The sequence below is a fragment of the Ixodes scapularis genome, unplaced genomic scaffold, assembly GCF_016920785.2.
Source record: "Ixodes scapularis isolate PalLabHiFi unplaced genomic scaffold, ASM1692078v2 PGA_scaffold7__128_contigs__length_106722199, whole genome shotgun sequence".
Lineage (NCBI taxonomy): Eukaryota > Metazoa > Arthropoda > Arachnida > Ixodida > Ixodidae > Ixodes > Ixodes scapularis.
In genome coordinates this window covers 55,594,591-55,598,741 of record NW_024609882.1, presented here as the reverse complement: position 1 = coordinate 55,598,741, position 4,151 = coordinate 55,594,591, and the positions used below count along the sequence as shown (strand labels likewise).

The 4,151-nt window shown below is 50.2% G+C and overlaps 1 pseudogene; it reads left to right on the top strand.

Annotated features, from left to right (window-relative positions):
• The first annotated feature begins 2,136 nt into the window (after positions 1–2,136).
• Positions 2,137–3,096, top strand: LOC120848983 (annotated as a pseudogene).
• Positions 3,097–4,151: the final 1,055 nt, after the last annotated feature.

Here is a 4,151-nt window from a genome sequence, read left to right as displayed (position 1 = left end):
GACTGGCCGAAATCATTTTCTTTTTGTAATCACCGGCCAGTTCAGCCACGGAGTTCCCGGTGACTGGCCGACATCGTTTTCTCGCTCCGTTCACGGGCCATTCGAGCCATGCAAGACTTGATATGTAAGCGACAATGCTTTTTCGCTGGTGTAGAAACTATATGATGGTTACGAATGACCGTTAGGTTGGACATGCCTTCAATATGCTAAGAGGTGACACCTAATATTATACTTAGCATAATATTAACGTCGCGTCATCCCTAAAACAATTAATAAAGGCTTATTTCAGTTTTCTTAAATAGGATGGGATCAAACATGGCTGTGGAATGAAAATTTAATTTGGTTTACACCTATTTCTTCTTTAGAGCGCAGCTCTTAGGTGCCCGTTTCCGGCTTGAGCAGCATCGCCGTCCCAGTCGCCGTCGGCGTAGCCCCGCGTTGCATTATGGGAAACGTCCCATAAAGCGCGGGTCTCACTCGTGACCCGCGCATTTAATTATCGGACGTTCCCCATAATGACGGCATGTGTGATGTCACGAGGGTCCCGCGCGTGTCATTACGAGAAGCGTCGCATGATGCAACGCGCAATCGGCGGCGGCGACGCCAACGTCGCCGTCGGCATAACTGTGCGTTGCGTTATGGGAAACGTCCTATAATGCAATGCGCCGTCTCATTCTTGCCCGCAAATTGCATTATGGGACGTTTCCCATAATGACGTCACACCTGACGTCACGTGTAACGTCACAAGGGTCTCGCGCGTTGCATTATGGGTGAAGTCCCCTGATACAACGCGCGGGTCACTCGTGAGCGGCGCGTTGCATCGTGGCGGCGAAACTTGCTTTCGTCGAGTTTGGCATTTTTACTGCGGCACTGCGCTTCTGTAAAAATCTTCACGTGTTCTCAACGGCAGGTCTCACGGCTTACACAGGGCTTTAAAGAGCGTCTTCGGCGAATGACTATGAACGAGTAGAAAGCGTGTCTTCAGCATGCTGCCGCCAGCCTCCGCAATGCTCCAAAACGCGATTTTTCAACATGCAAGATTGCCGACCGGTGGCTTCACTCTCGCGCTGCAGCTGCAGCGACCCAGCGTGGATGCGCGATCCAGCCCTTTCCCCAGGCAGGTGCCGAGAGCTCCCCGGTAGCGATCGTTGAGTAGTCGGCCTCAGTGAGCGATGGATTACGTGATCCACCCCAGTGGCACGCGCTGCCACCGCTTTCACAGCGTCTGCCCTCGCTTTTTAACATTTTCGTTTCCCATTGCTCTCTTGCTCAAAGCATGCAGTTATGATCGGAACTCTATGCTTTTACAAAGATGTTGATTGTTACGACTTTATTAATGGTTACCCTGACGTTAACACACTATTTATTTTTCCTTAGAGTTATATGAACTCAATGAAGACAACTACAAGTACTTTTGCCAAGCCGTAGGACGCAATAAACCGTTTGCGAAAATCCCAAAAGCCCGCGCGTGCCGCGCGACAAATAATAGGAGTCCTCGGTACGCCCCTCTTACCGCTACCACGTGGCATACGCTAGCAAGCGCAGGTTACCACGGCAACAGAGCAGCCGAGTTGGGCGAGCAACGAGACAACGGCTGTGTTAGCAAGTGTCATGCACCACCACCAGACGGAGCGCACGAGAGCTCTCTCTTTCTTGTGTGCTGTGTTTTCTTCTTCCTCCTCGTTCGAAGTTAGTCCTAATAAAAGCAGCGATGTGACGCTATGGAGGCTACGCCTCGTTCCTCCTCACCGGGCATTACGTTTATTCCTATTGCGCGCCGCGACCCTGCATATACTCAATAACCAAGAGGTTATGGGCCCAGGACGACGCTATGCCGGCGCGCAGAGCGGTGAGCGACATTAATGTCCTCTGAGGAGCGACTCAACTACGACTAAGACGCCGACGAAAAACCATGCCGCTGGTGTGGAACTGAAAACGCGGATAACGAGCTCGGCTGTGCTGCAAAAGACGAAGTGATCTCAGCAAACCCTGCGTCGACGGTTTGTGGAAGACGTCGCCAAACCAGTACGTGTGTTCCTGCTTCGCTGGGTGCCGTAAGACGTGCAACGGGAACTCAACTCAAGTTCATCGCTGTAAGCCTACTTCGAAACGCTCTCGACGAAGCAAAGCGATACGATGGCGGCGCTGGCCGAATTCAAGATACCAAAACTCTCAAGCGAAAATTACCATGCGTGGGCGATTCGAGCCAGAGTGGCATTCGTCCAGAAATGCTGTTGGGAAGCCATCGAGCCCGGCTATAGTGGAAGAGAAATGACGAACGACGAGAGAAAGATCAATAACAAGGCTTTGACATTCATTTTCCTAGTAGTGGAAGACATATACCGGGACGACATTGGGGAATGTTCGACAGCTCACGAGGCCTGGAATACACTGGAAGATATGCATTCGAAGTGTGGCCCACTACATGCTCTTCAGGTGATGAGAGACTTTTTCAATACTAAAATGAAACCAGATGAAAACATGAAGGATTGCCTGCGTCGAATAATGAACCTACACAGGAACCTTTCAACGGCAGGATACGCCTTCACCGACAGGGAAGTGGTACTGGTGATGCTTATGGGCTTGCCAGAAGCGTATGAACCACTTATCCTAAATCTTGAGCAAGACGAAGGAACGCTCACGACGAAGAAAGTGATAGCAAGGCTGCTGGTGGAAGAAAAGCGGCAAGTCAAACGTGAAGAAGACAGACTGAGTGAGAGTGAAGAAAACAAAGCCCTCATGACGAAGAACAAGCCCACTACACAGAGCAGCCAGCTCCATAGATGTAATGATCAATAACATTTTGCAAGAAAAGAAGAAACTCGCACTGCTACGAGATCCTCTGAACCGAAACGACGAGTCCGGTGTTTCGCATGCGGAAAATTTGGACACATTGCCAGAGAACGCAAGGAGGGACCCGATGACGAAGGGTGCGGCTCACAGAAAAGAAGAAATTCCAGTGAACCGAAGAATGCGCTCTGTGCCAGAGGTGGGAGTTCCTCAAGGTCACACATGTGGTACCTTGACAGTGTAGCAAATGACCACATAGCGTCAAACAGAGCCAAATTCACCAGCTTCCAGTCCTGGTACTCGTAAGTTGAGGCTCCGAACAAGGAAGTCATGAAGGTTCTAGGGAGAAGACAAGTGGAGATTGATTTCTCGAAAGACAGTGGTGGCATCCCCGTCGAGCTTAGAGATGTCCTTTACGTACCCAGCTTGGACGGTAACCTCTTGTCAGCTGGGAGGATTGAGGAACGTGGTCTGAACGTGACTTTCAGCAACAGAACGGCTAAAGTGAGTAAAGAAAATGGTGACCCGATTCTTATAGCAAAGCGTGATGGTAAATTGTACACTCTGAGTGAGTCGTGTGCAACGTTGAGGTTAGCAAAGGCGACATACGTTGCCTTGTGGCATCGACGCCTCGGTCATCTCCACTATGAAGCTGTCGAAAAACTTTGCCGAAGTGGGAGAAGCAGTGAAGACGCGAAGTGCTCGACGTGTGCACTCGGCAAGCTGAAGAGAAACAGCTTTCCGAAGACTGCTGGAACGAGGGCTAAAGCCCCATTGGACCTGGTTCACTTGGATGTTGTTGGAAAGATCACACCTGTTTCGAAGGGAGGGTCGAACTACTTTGAAACATTCATTGATGACTACTCCAGATACACTGTAGTGTAGCCAATGAAGAAGAAAAATGAAGTGCTGGACAGATTCTACCAATACAGACAAATGGTCGAGAACCTTCACAAAACGAAAGTGAAGATGCTACGCAGTGACCACGGAGGTGTATACATCAGCTGGGAATTCACCAAATACCTTGCTAAGCATGGTATCTTGGGACAGCATACGGTGCCCAGAACGCGTCAGCAAAATGGGGTGGCTGAGAGGATAAACTGAACGTTGCTAGACACAACAAGGGGCCTACGGATTGAATCGGGCATCACAAAAGAGCTATGGGCTGATGTGGCGACTGCATCGCATATTTGCAACAAGTGTCCATCGAAAGCACTCGACAGAGTGGCTCGCGAAGCCATGTGGCTTGGCAGAGAGGTCAAGTTGAGCCACCTAAGAGTGTTCGGATGCAAGGTATGGATGGTTGACAACAACAAGCACAGGAAGACGAAGCTCGACCCAGAGGCAGTGGAATTTGTGCT